The sequence below is a fragment of the Schistocerca nitens genome, chromosome 1 (genome assembly GCF_023898315.1).
Source record: "Schistocerca nitens isolate TAMUIC-IGC-003100 chromosome 1, iqSchNite1.1, whole genome shotgun sequence".
Lineage (NCBI taxonomy): Eukaryota > Metazoa > Arthropoda > Insecta > Orthoptera > Acrididae > Schistocerca > Schistocerca nitens.
This window is the reverse complement of record NC_064614.1, coordinates 502,642,797-502,660,002: the sequence shown is the minus strand read 5'-3', so window position 1 is coordinate 502,660,002 and position 17,206 is coordinate 502,642,797.

The following is a 17,206-nucleotide window of genomic DNA, read 5'->3' as shown; positions in this document are numbered from 1 at the left end:
ATACAAGGGCGATGTACTTGAGGACAATATTATGGAAATGGAAGAGGATGTAGATGAAGATGAAATGGGAGATACGATACTGCGTGAAGAGTTTGACAGAGCACTGAAAGACCTGAGTCGAAACAAGGCCCCCGGAGTAGACAACATTCCATTGGAACCACTGACGGCCTTGGGAGAGCCAGTCCTGACAAAACTCTACCATCTGGTGAGCAAGATGTATGAAACAGGCGAAATACCCTCAGACTTCAAGAAAGCAGGTGTTGACAGATGTGAAAATTACCGAACCATCAGTTTAATAAGTCACAGCTGCAAAATACTAACACGAATTCTTTACAGACGAATGGAAAAACTAATAGAAGCCGACCTCGGGGAAGATCAGTTTGGATTCCGTAGAAACACTGGAACACGTGAGGCAATACTGACCTTACGACTTATCTTAGAAGAAAGATTAAGGAAAGGCAAACCTACGTTTCTAGCATTTGTAGACTTAGAGAAAGCTTTTGACAATGTCGACTGGAATACCCTCTTTCAAATTCTAAAGGTGGCAGGGGTAAAATACAGGGAGCGAAAGGCTATTTACAATTTGTACAGAAACCAGATGGCAGTTATAGGAGTCGAGGGACATGAAAGGGAAGCAGTGGTTGGGAAGGGTGTAAGACAGGGTTGCAGCCTCTCCCCGATGTTATTCAATCTGTATATTGAGCAAGCAGTAAAGGAAACAAAAGAAAAATTCGGTGTAGGTATTAAAATCCATGGAGAAGAAATAAAAACTTTGAGGTTCGCCGATGACATTGTAATTCTGTCAGAGACAGCAAAGGACTTGGAAGAGCAGTTGAATGGAATGGACAGTGTCTTGAAAGGAGGATATAAGATGAACATCAACAAAAGCAAAACGAGGATAATGGAATCTAGTCGAATTAAGTCGGGTGATGCTGATGGAATTAGATTAGGAAATGAGACACTTAAAGTAGTAAAGGAGTTTTGCTATTTGGGGAGCAAAATAACTGACGATGGTCGAAGTAGAGAGGACATAAAATGTAGACTGGCAATGGGAAGGAAAGCGTTTCTGAAGAAGAGAAATTTGTTAACATCAAGTATAGATTTAAGTGTCAGGTAGTCATTTCTGAAAGTATTTGTATGGAGTGTAGCCATGTATGGAAATGAAACATGGACGATAAATAGTTTGGACTAGAAGAGAATAGAAGCTTTCGAAATGTGGTGCTACAGAAGAATGCTGAAGATTAGATGGGTAGATCACATAACTAATGAGGAAGTACTGAATAGGATTGGGGAGAAGAGAAGTTTGTGGCACAACTTGACCAGAAGACGGTATCGGTTGGTAGGACATGTTCTGAGGCATCAAGGGATCACCAATTTAGTATTGGAGGGCAGCGTGGAGGGTAAAAATCGTAGAGGGAGACCAAGAGATGAATACACTAAGCAGATTCAGAAGGATGTAGGTTGCAGTAGGTACTGGGAGATGAAGAAGCTTGCACAGGATAGAGTAGCATGGAGAGCTGCATCAAACCAGTCTCAGGACTGAAGACCACAACAACATAAATAGGTAACAATTCGTAATGTTGCATTGTATACGTGATCCCATGAAACCAATAATTACTCGTAAAATATGTAAATGCACTACAATTTCTCTATCTAGCTGCAGTGGGCCACGGACCTAAAGTTATAATTGTAGAACAGTTTTGTGCCTTATGCTATGTATTTCGATACAAATTAAAATCCTATAGCTGCATTAGTGCTACTGTGAAATGCAAGACTCTCACGATATAGTTAACTACCAAATTTTTAATAATCAAATTTTAAAGTTTCCAGCCAGTTCTCATTTGAAGTGTAGACTCTATAAGCACAAAATCTTCTTGACATCGCAATATACTGCGAAACGAATACTGTCCTACTAATAACTTCTGTGAGTGGAGGGCGCCCCACCTGCTCCTGTTCGCCCAGGCCCTGCCACGCACTCCCGGACTGACGGCTGCTCAGCTGTGTCGTTGATCCAGCTCCCTGGTCGATCCTGTCAGCAGTCGTGTGCTTGTCGCAAAGATTAAGCCGTGCATATCTCAATGCAAGCCGCATTAAGTTGAAACTGTAAATGGCTCATTAAATCAGTTATGTTTCCTTGGATTACTTGAATAACTGTGGTAATTCTAGAGGTAATACATGCAAAAAGAGTCCCCATCAGATATGGGAGGGGCGATTTTATTAGATCGAAACCAATCGGTTGGCTCGACGGATCCGTTTGCCTTGGTGACCCTGAATAGCTTTGGGCTGATCGCAGGCCTCCACACCAGCGACGCACCTTTCAAATGTCTGCCTGGTAACAGGGAATCAGGGTTCGATTCCTAGAGGGAGTCTGAGAAACGGCTACCACATCCAAGGAAAATTACGCGTTCCCAGCAAAGGGAGGCAGTGACGAAAAATAACGACACGGGACTCATCCGAGGTGCCATAATCAGAATGAATAGACTTTAAATCCTTTAACGAATATCTACTGGATGGCATGTCTGGTGCCAGCAGCCGCGGTACTTCCAACTCCAATACCGTATATTAAATGGCTAGTGCACCTGCCTAGTACGTAAGGAGACCCCGGTTCAAGTTCCCACTGTGGCGCAGATTTTAATTCATTGTTGCAACTTCTGTCATTATCATAGGTAAAGATGAGACTCAAATGTCTCAAGGAAAATTTAATTATATCAGATCTGTAGATCACCTATACCGAAGCACAGGAAAGATTTCTCTATTATGTCCAACGCTAGGATACTATTTCAATACCAGAGAGTCTTGGCAGTAGGGACGACCTAAGGAAGGGAGAATAAGCTGAAGACATGAATTGAAGTTTGTGGTAGGCGGGGCACTATACTAGAGTAGTCTGTGCAGGGCTCTGAGTTGTACTGCTGCGGTGGTGTAATGGCTAACACACGTGGATGGTAAATAAGAAGACACCAGTTCAAATACCGCCCATAGTACAAATTTTAATTTATATCTTCAGCGTCTATCATTACCGAATATTAAAGCTGTTGAAGGTAAAAAGCTCGAAGCTGTATTTGATCCCACACTGTTGGTACACCACCAGTCGGTGTTTAACTGACACGTATCCTTTGTCATCCGGCCTGTGGGGCAAACCAAAGGTGCATGGCCGCCTCATGCCTGTCCGGGGGTCCCAGCGTGGACTCGTTTGAAATCCTACCGTGGTGCTCTTTACCAAGTGTCGAGGTGGATTGACATATTTAGTTTGAACAAATGAGAGTATATAAAGCAGGCAAGCATGCCTGAATGCTGCATGCATGGAATAATGGAATATGACCTCGATTCTGTTTTGTTGGTTCTCAGAACCAGAAGTGTAGCTAGGGCCTCTCGTCGGGTAGACGATTCGCCTGGTCCAAGTCTTTAGAGTTGACGCCACTTCAGAGACTTGCGTGTCGATGGGGATGAAATGATGATGATAAGGACAACACAAGGCCCAGTCCCTGAGCGGAGAAAATCTCCGACCCAGCCGGGACCCGAGGTAATGATTCATCGGGAAAGGCAGGCGTATTTGTATTGCGACGTTAGAGGTGAAATTCTTGGATCGTCGAAAGATGAACGGAAGCGAAAGCATTTGCCAAATATGTTTTCATTAATCAAGAAAGAAAGTTAGAGGTTTCAACGCGATCAGGTACCACCCTAGTTCTAACTATAAACAATGCCAGCCAGTGATCCACCACAGTTCCGGTGGGCAGCCTGTGGGAAATGAAGCTTTTGGTTTCCGGGGGGAAGTATGGCTGAAAGCTTAAAGGAATTGACAGGAGGGCACTACCACGAGTGGCGCCTGCAGCTTAATTTGACTCTACACTGGAAACCTCACCAGGCCCAGACACTGAAAGGTTTGAAAGATTGACAGCTCTTTCTTGATTCTGTGAGTGGTGGAAACCAATAATTACTCTTAAAGTAAGTAGACGCACTACAACTTCTCTCTTTAGCTGCAGTGGGCCACGGACCAAAAGTTATAATTGTACAACAGTTTTGTGCCATATGCCGTGTATCTCGATACAAATCGAAATCCTGTCACACCGTTAGCGTTACTGTGAAATTTGATGTTCTCATAACATCAGCCACTTCTCATTTCAAGTGTACGTTCTATAAGCATAAAATATTCTTGATATCTCTATGGTGCTGCGAAACAAATGCTGTTCTATTAATAATTTCTCTCAGTGCCTAAATCTCATGTTTCAAATCTGGCACATTTAATTGCAAAATACATTGATCATAACAAGCAGCAGAGCTCACCCAAAATCTCTGAGTTCCATAGAAGCACTGATATAATTATTAACTTAATAGAAACATGCCAAGGAATATATCACAAACATATTTCTTGTTCAGGTGAGGCAAATAGTTAATGTAGGCTGTATTCAGCAAACTACGAGTACTTCCCCACAATTTGTAGCAATTTTTGTCTTTATAAGACACAGGGGAAAACACTTGTATAGTCTTTTATAACTGGTTTTGGAAAAACGTGGAATGTGTACAAACAATAAAATGTAGTGGTTAATAACATTTCCCGAAAATTCTTATACAGCATTTCAGTAACAGGAAAACCAAGGTTTTACAAAAGCGGAATTCTATCTCGTCGCATCTTACTGACAATATGATAATATTGTGTAAAGTAACATTCACTGTGATTGCGATTATCCATAAGCTTTTATAGAATCTGCTGTTTTGTCTAAAACTGACATTATAAGGCCGTGGCTGTATTCAAAATACAGTTTGGTTCTTGCAGAGAACATAGCAGCAACCAGCCACTTTTTATAACGCTATTTATTTATATAAATAGCTCCGTTACGGTTTCTAACCGACGGTTTTATCATCAGACGGCTTGTTCACGTTAAGACACTTTTTTTGTAATTTATCTTAGTTTTCAGCTTTTATTCCCCCACACTGTGAAAATTCCTTGGTGTGGTGGTGCTGTAAAACCAAAACATGATGTGAGAAACTGTCCATTTGACTGTAATTGCCTCTCATAACGATTTCAAGCTATGTAAACAAATTATTAAAGTGAAAATGTATGAGGTATGTAGCTAAAACATTTTCACTTTAGTCATTTTCTTAGATAATTTGAAATCGTTGTGAGGCACAATTAAAGTTAAATAGGTAGTTTCTCAAATCATGTTTTGGTTGTAGGGCACCACCACCGCAAGTAATTTTGACCATATGAGGCAATAAAAGTGAAAAAATTTAACTATAACAAAAATCTATCTTGATGTGAACAAGCCGTTTGATGATGTAACGGCCGGTTCGAAACCGGTAACAGCGCTATTTACGTAAATAAATAGCATTGTAAAACGTGATTAGTTGCTACTACCTTGACTGCAAGAATCAACCTGTATTTTATAGAATCACTGTTAGGGTGTTTATATTACAAACCGTATTATAAACAGTGTTTATATTACAAACCGTATTATAAACAGTGAGATATATTTTGTTTCCGCTTCTTGACGTCAAACAGTGCTACGAAAACACTACACACAAAGAAAATATGTATGCTCTAAAAACAGTTACCAACCGCTACTTTAAAGGATCTGCTTTTCAATTCCACTACTGGTTTCGAACTTCAGTTCATTCTCAGATGGCTGCGTTACAAGATGCAATGCTAATCAGACGTTGTTCTGTTTACCATGGGGATAGTGAACGCTGTAAACAAAACTGCCAACGTCTGATTAGCAGTGCATCTTATGATGCAGGTACCTGTAGATGAAAGAAGGTTGGAAACAGGTAATGGACTGTAAAAATAAAATGTGGTGAAAAAAAGGCCTTCAAATTAGTGATTGCTAGCTGTTTTTACAACATAGTTTTCACACTAGACTCTCGCTAATCCGGCCCTCAGTAGTCCGGCCTCTCAGTAATCTGGCGCACATCCAAAAACACGTGCACAATGAATTATCGTGCGCAACAATGCTTAGTTAAACAATGCTTTATACACTGTATTTTAAATTGTAGCTTTCTTTAGTGTTCGGAATCATGCCTTCTAAAAGGAAACACGTTACGCTAGACCCCAAGCAGAAACTCGAAATTTTAGATAAGTTAAATCGAAGTTCTACGCAGAAAGCCATTGCTGCTGAGTTCAATGTTGGACTATCAACTATTTATGACATCAAAAAGAAAGAAGATGTTATTCGACAGTACTCAAGAGAAATGGATAGAATTGGAAAACTGTAGGTTATGCGAAACAGTGAGAATGAAGAACTGGACGTAGCTGTTTATAGATAGTTCATACAACAACAAGTAAATCAATTCCGGTCAGAGGTCCGATTATAAAGGAAAAAGCAGCTGCATTTAACAAACAACTTGGCGGTAATAACTTGTTTGCAGCGAGCGAATGTTGGGTATCAAACTGGAAAACATGACATGGCATCCGGCAGCTGACAGTCAACGGTGAAAGTCGCTCAGCTAACGATAAGGATGCTGATGAGTTTGTAAGCCAGATACGGAAGATAACAGAGGAAAAAGATTTAACTGCTGATGCCTTGTATAATGCTGATGAAACAGGACTGTTTTACAAGATGCTTCCTTCAAAAACATTAGCTGCCAAGAACGAGAAGGAACTTCGTGGTTACAAGCAACAGAAACAGCGCGTAACATTAGTGGCGTCTTGTAATGCAAATGGAAGTCATAAACTACCACTTATGGTGACTGAAAAGTCCCAACATCCACGTTGTTTTCAACATACTAACATAGATACTCTACCAGAGGAGCACTATTGCGATCAGAAGAAAGCGTGGGTGGACATACCAATATTCTCTCGGTGGTTCCATAAAACGTTTGTACCAGCAGTGAGAAAAGAGCTAAAGAAGAAAAAGCTTCCACTGAAAGCTATCCTTATAGCTGACAATGCTCCCAGTCATCCTTCAGATGTTCCTTTAAAGTCTGATGGTATACAAGCACTCTTTCTCCCACCTGATGTAACAACCCTAATTCAGCCCATGGACCAGGGAATTTTGGAATCAATTAAACGTCATCATCGACATTCACTTCTCGTCTCCTTGCTGAACGAAAGTGAAAACGACTCTTTCGAGACTATGCTGAAGGCGTGGAAAGCAATTAACATACGTGATGTTGTTTTCCAAGCAGCCGAAGAATGCGATAAAGTGGAGAGCGCTACCATAATGAAGAGCTGGAGAAAACTGTGTCCATCGATTGATGCCGAGTTGCGTCCATAGTGAGTGACAGCGATGAACCAGTCAATTCGGAATTATCAATTACTTTGAACACTGACATGTTCCACAACCTTCCAGGAGGAGAAGAAATTAACGATGAAGAGGGATATCCTCTATGTTTTAAAACTGTATCACTCGGCTTAATAAAGTACAGTATACTATATCCCCTGTGTTTTCAAAATAAATGAATAAAATTAATTTCAGACACCAAATAATCCGGCACTTCCGCTAATCTGGCAACCACGCGTGCCAGGAATGACCGGAATAGCGAGAGTCTAGTGTAATACAACCACAAAACCCTCACAGTGTCTATCACTGACAAAATACACTCCTGGAAATGGAAAAAAGAACACATTGACACCGGTGTGTCAGACCCACCATACCTGCTCCGGACACTGCGAGAGGGCTGTACAAGCAATGATCACACGCACGGCACAGCGGACACACCAGGAACCGCGGTGTTGGCCGTCGAATGGCGCTAGCTGCGCAGCATTTGTGCACCGCCGCCGTCAGTGTCAGCCAGTTTGCCGTGGCATACGGAGCTCCATCGCAGTCTTTAACACTGGTAGCATGCCGCGACAGCGTGGACGTGAACCGTATGTGCAGTTGACGTACTTTGAGCGAGGGCGTATAGTGGGCATGCGGGAGGCCGGGTGGACGTACCGCCGAATTGCTCAACACGTGGGGCGTGAGGTCTCCACAGTACATCGATGTTGTCGCCAGTGGTCGGCGGAAGGTGCACGTGCCCGTCGACCTGGGACCGGACCGCAGCGACGCACGGATGCACGCCAAGACCGTAGGATCCTACGCAGTGCCGTAGGGGACCGCACCGCCACTTCCCAGCAAATTAGGGACACTGTTGCTCCTGGGGTATCGGCGAGAACCATTCGCAACCGTCTCCATGAGGCTGGGCTACGGTCCCGCACACCGTTAGGCCGTCTTCCGCTCACGCCCCAACATCGTGCAGCCCGCCTCCAGTGGTGTCGCGACAGGCGTGAATGGAGGGACGAATGGAGACGTGTCGTCTTCAGCGATGAGAGTCGCTTCAACCTTGGTGCCAATGATGGTTGTATGCGTGTTTGGCGCCGTGCAGGTGAGCGCCACAATCAGGACTGCATACGACCGAGGCACACAGGGCCAACACCCGGCATCATGGTGTGGAGAGCGATCTGCTACACTGGCCGTACACCACTGGTGATCGTCGAGGGGACACTGAATAGTGCACGGTACATCCAAACCATCATCGAACCCATCGTTCTACCATTCCTAGACCGGCAAGGGAACTTGCTGTTCCAACAGGACAATGCACGTCCGCATGTATCCCGTGCCACCCAACGTGCTCTAGAAGGTGTAAGTCAACTACCCTGGCCAGCAAGATCTCCGGATCTGTCCCCCATTGAGCATGTTTGGGACTGGATGAAGCGTCGTCTCACGCGGTCTGCACGTCCAGCACGAACGCTGGTCCAACTGAGGCGCCAGGTGGAAATGGCATGGCAAGCCGTTCCACAGGACTACATCCAGCATCTCTACGATCGTCTCCATGGGAGAATAGCAGCCTGAATTGCTGCGAAAGGTGGATATACACTGTACTAGTGCCGACATTGTGCATGCTCTGTTGCCTGTGTCTATGTGCCTGTGGTTCTGTCAGTGTGATCATGTGATGTATCTGACCCCAGGAATGTGTCAATAAAGTTTCCCCTTCCTGGGACAATGAATTCACGGTGTTCTTATTTCAATTTCCAGGAGTGTAGTTACACAATATCTACGTTAGGTTGATTTTATCTGAACTCAGTTGATCATAGCGCTATAATATTGCGAAGGACTTAGCGGACAATTTGATGGATTATGTTAAAAATACTTGTACAATTCAGTTAATACTAACAAAAACAGTAAAACGTAAGCGGATATATTTACACTTGAATTTAATTAGCACAACTGAGAATCAAGACCATTTTAAGAAAAGACGTGTAAAAATTTTGCTCGGCAGAGTTTTGAAGCACAGTAGTCAAACACCAGTAGACCAAAAGAACTTGGATAATCTTATTGTTAGTTTTGATACAGATCTGAGTTATCGCTGTTCAGCAGAGCTAAAGGATAGTCGAAAGTTTCTGAGACAAAGAACTTAACTCCAGAATGCAAGAAGAAACAAGAACAGCTTAAACATAAATAATAAGCTAGATGTACATACTGCAGCAATTGTAAAAGCTGACAGCGGAAATTTGGCTGAAGTTGTGAATAAAAGTTAGTTCATAGAGAAAACCTAGTATATTTTTCCTAACAAAATTACAGAAATTTGCGAAGGTCCAACAAGTAAACCCAAAAATAAATTTCAAACCAAACAAATCTCTTCCTCATACATTTAACCATATATATGGATGACATGAATTTCTAGTTACCCTCCCTCAGATCACAATCCACAATTCGTAATTTCTATTAAAAAATATTGAATTACATGAAGACAAAGAAACTCTTCAAAATCATAGCAGATGCATACACATTCAATGATGCAGAATAATAAGAAATACCTGAGAATTTACACACGTCAAAGGAATGAAAATTCCAGACGATGCCACTCTTTATTCATTCCAAATCCAGAACTTCAATTGTCTGGGCAATAAGAACCATCCATGCAAATTAAATGCCATTGCATGCAAATACGAAACTAGCAATTTTCAAATCACATCATGGAACTGATGGATATCTCACACGGAATTACTTTACAGTCACTGACATATTTTACAAGGAAACATATTACTTGACAATCCACCTAGATAAGATTGCTAGCTGACATTACAAAATCGCTACAATATAACGAACCCACTAAATAGTGAAAGTGCTTACACACAAATTTCAATAATCAAGCTCTAACTTTCAGACAGGCAGTTTGTTCAGAAACAAATTTAAAGAACATGTGGTAGGGAAAAGAACACCATAGGTCAGAAGTAGCACAGATCTATATGAAACACAAAATGATAACAGATATACCAGTATTACGAATGTTCAGCATCAACTCCTGTGCACTAAAGAGACCTTCCAGAATAACAAATACAAAAGGAAGCACACTTATTGAATTTTAAGATCACGAAAACCTTAGCATTTACGTGGTGACAATTATTGAACTATAAGAAAAAACTAAATTAGTTACAAACTACAGCATGCACGCATTTTTTTTCAATATGTAAACGTCACTACAGATATTCGGATTGAGGTTATGACATATTTGATATGTTTGCCGTCATTGGCGATGATGTGGCGCAGACGGATAGCAAAATTCTGCATGACCCACTGAAGTGTCGGAACATCGATGCTGTCGATGACTTCCTGAAAGACTGTTTTCAGCTCAACGATGGTTTTGGAGTTACTGCTGTGCACCTTGCTTTTCATATAGCCCCACAAAAAGGAGTAGGATGTGTTCAGATCCGAAGAACTTGGCGGCCAATCGAGGGTCATGCCAGTGGACTCTGGGTACCCCAGAACCGGATGCGGTCCCCACTGTGGTCCTTAAGGACACTAAACACTCTCCTGCTGCGGTGGGATCGAGCTCCATCTTGCATGACCACATCTTGTCCAAAACAGGGTCACTTTGTATACTGAGGACACAAAGCAGTAGCATGTGTTCAGATCCAGAGAATGTGGTGGTCAATCGAGGCTCATGCCAGTGGCCTCTAGATGCCCCAATGCCAGAATGCGGTCCCCACAGTGATCCTCGAGGACATTAAACACTCTCTTGCTTCGATGGGCTCGAGCTCCTTCTTGCATGAACCACATCTTGTCCAAATCAGGGTCACTTCATATACTGAGGACACAAAGCAGTAGCATGTGTTCAGATCCGGAGAACGTGATGGTCAATCGAGGCTCATGCCAGTGGCCTCTAGATGCCCCAATGCCAGAATGCGGTCCCCACAGTGGTCCTCGAGGACAGTAAACACTCTCTTGCTTCGATGGGCTCGAGCTCCGTCTTGCATGAACCACATCTTGTCCAAATCAGGGTCACTTCGTATACTTAGGACATAAAGCAGTAGCATGTGTTCAGATCCGGAGAATGTGGTGGTCAATCGAGGCTCGTGCCAGTGGCCTCTAGATGCCCCAATGCCAGAATGCGGTCCCCACAGTGATCCTCGAGGACATTAAACACTCTCTTGTTTCGATGGGCTGGAGCTCCGTCTTGCATGAACCACATCTTGTCCAAATCAGGGTCGCTTTGTACAATGAGGATAAAATCAGCCTCCAAAACCTTCACGTGCCGTTCGTTAGTCACCGTGCCATCAAGGAATACCGCACCGATTATTCCATGACTGGACATTGCACACCACATAGTCACCTGTTAAAGATGAACAGACTTCCCGATCGCGAAATGCGATTTATCGGCCCCTCAAATACGCCAGTTTTGCTTTTTGACGAATCCATGCAAATGATAGTGGACTACGTCGTTAAACCAAACTATACATGCACATACTAAATCCCATCACGTCGCGCTGTCAACCGTGGAGTTTGAACGCTCTAACGCAAACCATTCAGAAGTTATGATGATTTTATTTCATATAGTTCAATAATTGTCACCCTGTACGATAGCAGTATTTGTATTTTCAACAGCTGACTAAATTTTTACAACGGTTCACACACTACTCTTCTGCTACCCACTTATTTCCACCATTCTGCTAATGGACTGCTTGTACTGTACATCATCGCTCAAACGCCTCTCACATAACCCAGTGACTCCTATACAGTATTTCCTTGACTCCTTAGGAACACAATGAGAGGGATAGTGGTGGTACACTGAGAGGTAAATACTGGGTGATCAAAAAGTCAGTATAAATTTGAAAACTGAGTAAATCACGGAATAATGTAGATAGAGAGATACAAATTGACACACATACTTGGAATGACATGGGGTTTTATTAGACCAAAAAAAAAAATACCAAAGTTCAAAAAATGTCCGACAGATGGCGCTTCATCTGATCAGAATAGTAATAATTAGGATAACAAAGAAAGATAAATCAAAGATGATGTTCTTTACAGGAAATGCTCAATATGTCCACCATCATTCCTCAACAATAGCTGTAGTCGAGGAATAATATTGCGAACAGCACTGTAAGGCATGTCCGGAGTTATGGTGAGGCATTGGCGTCGGATGTTGTCTTTCAGCATCCCTAGAGATGTCGGTCGATCACGATACACTTACGACTTCAGGTAACCCCAAAGCAAATAATCGCACGGAATGAGGTCTGGGGACCTGGGAGGCGAAGCATGACGGAAGTGGCGGCTGAGCACACGATCATCACCAAACGACGCGCGCAAGAGATCTTTCACGCGTCTAGCAATATGGGGTGGGGCGCCATCCTGCATAAACATCGTACGTTCCAGCAGGTGTTTATCAACCAGGCTGGGGATGATGCAATTCTGTAACGTATCGGAGTACCTCTCACCCGTCACGGTAGCAGTTACAAAACCAGAATAACGCATTTCCTCGAAGAAAAAAGCCTCGATAACGGTAGATGTGATAAATCCAACCCATACTGTGACTTTCTCGTCGTGCAATGGCGTTTCCACGACAGTTCTAGGATTTTAGGTAGCTCAAATTCTGTGGTTGTGGGCGTTGACAGACCCTCGGAGCGTGAAATGAGCTTCGTCGGTCCACAACACGTTACTCAACCAATCGTCATCTTCCGCCATCTTTTGAAACGCCCACACCACAAATGCCCTCCACTTCACTAAGTTGCCAGAAAACAGTTCATGATGCCGATGGATTTTGTACGGATAGCATCGGGGGGTACGCCTAAGTGCCAACCAAACAGTAGTGTATGGAATGCCGGTGAGACGTGCGACGTGTGACTGCACGAGCGCTGACTTCCCCGTGCATAGACGAACCCGCTACAGTCTCCATTTCTTCCTGCACAGTCTCAGCAGCATTACGCCTTGTGCTCGGTCGGCCACTACGGGGTCTATCGTCTAAACAACCCGTGGCTTCGAACTTCGAAATCATTCTCGCCACAGCTGCATTTCTCAAAGGACCTTTACCTGTTCGAATCCACTTCCTATGGCGGTAGGATCGTAACGCTGAACTAGCACATTCCCCATTCTGATAATACAGCTTTACTACAAGCGCCTTTTCAGGTAACGTCAAGATGCTGCGACTGCTGGCGCATCTGATTCTCTCTCTCATTACAGCTACTTTTATACACGATTGTCATGCGCAGTCATTGACGTTTTGGTGTCTAGCGCCATCTGTCGGACATTTTGTGAACTTTGTTTTTTTTTTGTTCTAATAAAACCCCATGTCATTCCAAGCATGTGTCTCAGTTTTTATCTCTCTATCTACATTATTCCGTGATTTATTAAGTTTTCAAATTTATACTGACTTTTTGATCACCCGGTATTTTCAAATATTCTGCTGCTGCAAAGAACTGGATCAGTACCGCAGTAAAAAACATGCATCTGAAATTGTGTGCCTTTCTCGAGGGCTTTCTGGATGTTGTCGTTCTCGTGGATTCTGAGGTGTTTTTATAATTTATTACTGTATTTCAACATCTCCATGTCAGTGTTTCAATTTGTCGGATGATGGTTACGTTCTATTATGCGGCCAGCAAACGTGGAATGTGAGCAGTCATTTCTCAAACCCGTAATGGTGTTCCGTGTATTGAGTCCAGATATTTTAGTATTTGTGACCTATGAATATTGAGTTTCAGTTGTTTCAAGTTCAATGCTAGTTCCTAATTATGAAGAATTTGTCAGATGTGTTGGTATTTGGTCTGACTTCTATGAAGCAAATTATTGTCATGAAATCGGCTTTATTTCCGCATCTTTTAAATGTTACGTGTGCTGCTTGGTTGTTATTACTGAATGTGTGACATCTCATTCTTTCTTTATGTTCACGCGCATAGTGTGCTTTTTTGTGTGTTTGTTCTTGGTGCTCAACATGGTCGTAATACTTACTTCTACAATATCGAAATGTTGCGCAGGCTAACTCATAAGTACTACTTTCGTTAACTATTTCTTCCGACTTGTTGTAGGCCTTGACATATATTATTGTGTTGATTGCACAGTATGGAATTTAAAGTACCTTATTTTCCATTATGTGCATTCTCTGGTTTGGTTTTGTTCTTGTTTTCCTGATTCTTTGTCACATCATATTCAGTCCTGTGCTCCGTTCTTTACTCGAGAGAGTTCAGTTTCTTTAAGTAAAATAATTGTGCCACATCTACACAGATAACGTCAATCATTTTGCATCATCCGGCCGCAGTGGCCGTCTACGCGCTTCAGTCTGGAACCGCGCGACCCCTACGGTCGGTATGAATGAGTGTGATGTCCTTAGGTTAGTTAGGTTTAAGTAGTTCTAAGTTCTAGGGGACTGATGACGTCAGCTGTTAAGTCCCATAGTGCTCAGAGCCATTTGAACCATTTTGCATCAGTAAATACACTAAAGTGCAAAACTCAAGGACAAAACGACGTTTCGCATGATATGTTACTACCAAGTAACACAGTTCGATGAGACTTGGACCATACAAAGAAAGAACTGCGATAACGTAGTATAGAAGGTAACTGAAAGAAATACACAATGAAACGAACAGAAATGATACTTTAATACAATGACAATAATTACAACGAACTTACTGCTACCTATGATTTATTATAAAAGGCGGTACATGGGTCTTAATAGCGTGTGTGATCACTATGGATAGTAATGCATCCTCTGCAATGTTCTCCCAAGGTTGGTAAGTTCTTATAGCAGAGCGTTCCATTCCTCCACCACCGTGGTTGTGCTGGGTGGTTGGTGGTGCGTGTGGACATACTGCAACAAATCCCCCCAACAAATTCCACATATGCTCGACAGGATTAAAGTCGGGGTTACAGGCAGACCAGTTCATTCGCCGAATGTCCTCTAATTCCAAGAATACTTTCACCTGCGCAGTTCGAAGTACCCACGCATTGTCATCCATAAAAATGAAGGCAGTGCCGAATGTAAGCCTTAAAAGACGAACATGGGGAAGGAATACAGTACCACAGTAAGTGACCGTGTTCAAAGATTTCGACGTCAATACGCCCGTGCAATGTTACCACTCCCCATAACGTAACACCTGTACCAGCAAAACGATCATGCTCAACAGTATTCCTGGACGCATTACGTGTTCCCACCTCTCACCATACTTGAGTACCCCCAGCACTGAGGAACGTTATCGTTTTAGTGGTCCAAGCGCTATCGTATGGGGAGGCGTAATATAGCATGGGTGTACTTAACAAATATCTCAACTCAGTAAACACACCAGTCAATGTGTGTTATTGTGACACTGCACTCCTTTCCCGCGTGCGTCTACATCTACATGACTAATCTGGAATTCACATTTAAGTGCTTGGCAGAGGGTTCGTCGAACCACAATCATACTATCTCTCTACCATTCCACTCCCGAACAGCGCGCGGGAATAACGAACACCTAAACCTTTCTGTTCGAGCTCTGATTTCTCTTATTTTATTTTGATGATCATTCCTACCTATGTAGGTTGGGCTCAACAAAATATTTTCACATTCGGAAGAGAAAGTTGGTGACTGAAATTTCGTAAATAGATCTCGCCGCGACGAAAAACGTCTTTGCTGTAATGACTTCCATCCCAATTCGCGTATCATATCTGCCACACTCTCTCCCCTACTAAGTGATAATACAAAACGAGCTGCCCTTTTTTGCACCCTTTCGATGTCCTCCGTCAATCCCACCTGGTAAGGATCCCACACCGCGCAGCAATATTCTAACAGAGGACGAACGAGTGTAGTGTAAGCTGTCTCTTTAGTGGACATGTTGCATCTTCTAAGTGTCCTGCCAATGAAACGCAACCTTTGGCTCGCCTTCCCCAAAATATTATATATGTGGTCTTTCCAACTGAAGTTGTTCGTAATTTTTACACCCAGGTACTTAGTTGAATTGATAGCCTTGAGAATTGTACTATTTATCGAGTAATCGAATTCTAACGGATTTCTTTCGGAACTCATGTGGATCACCTCACACTTTTCGTTATTTAGCGTCAACTGCCACCTGCCACACCATACAGCAATCTTTTCTAAATCGCTTTGCAACTGATACTGGTCTTCGGATGACCTTACTAGACGGTAAATTACAGCATCATCTGCGAACAACCTAAGAGAACTGCTCAGATTCTCACCCAGGTCATTTATATTGATCAGGAACAGCAGAGGTCCCAGGACGCTTCCCTGGGGAACACCTGATATCACTTCAGTTTTACTCGGTGATTTGCCGTCTATTACTACGAACTGCGACCTTCCTGACAGGAAATCACGAATCCAGTCGCACAACTGAGACGATACCCCATAGGCCCACAGCTTGATTAGAAGTCGCTTGTGAGGAACGGTGTCAAAAGCTTTCCGGAAACCTAGAACTACGGGATCAACTTGAGATCCCCTGTCGATAGCGGCCATTACTTCGTGCGAATAAAGAGCTAGCTGCGTTGCACAAGAACGATGTTTTCTGAAACCATGCTGATTACGTATCAATAGATCGTTCCCTTCGAGGTGATTCATAATGTTTGAATACAGTATATGTTCCAGAACCCTACCGCAAACCGACGTCAATGATATAGGTCTGTAGTTCGATGGATTACTCCTACTACCCTTCTTAAACACTGGTGCGACCTGCGCAATTTTCCGATCTGTAGGTACAGATCTATCGGTGAGCGAACGGTTGTATATGAGTGCTAAGTAGGGAGCTATTGTATCAGCGTAATCTGAAAGGAACCTAATCGGTATACAATCTGGACCTGAAGACTTGCCCGTATCAAGCGATTTGAGTTGCTTCGCAACCCCTAAGGTATCTACTTCTAAGAAACTCATGCTAGCAGCTGTTCGTGTTTCAAATTCTGGAATATTCCATTCGTCTTCCCTGGTGAAGGAATTTCGGAAAACTGCGGTCAATAACTCCGCTTTAGCGGCACAGTCGTCGGTAACAGTACCGTCGGCACTGCGCAGCGAAGGTATTGACTGCGTCTTGCCGCTTGTG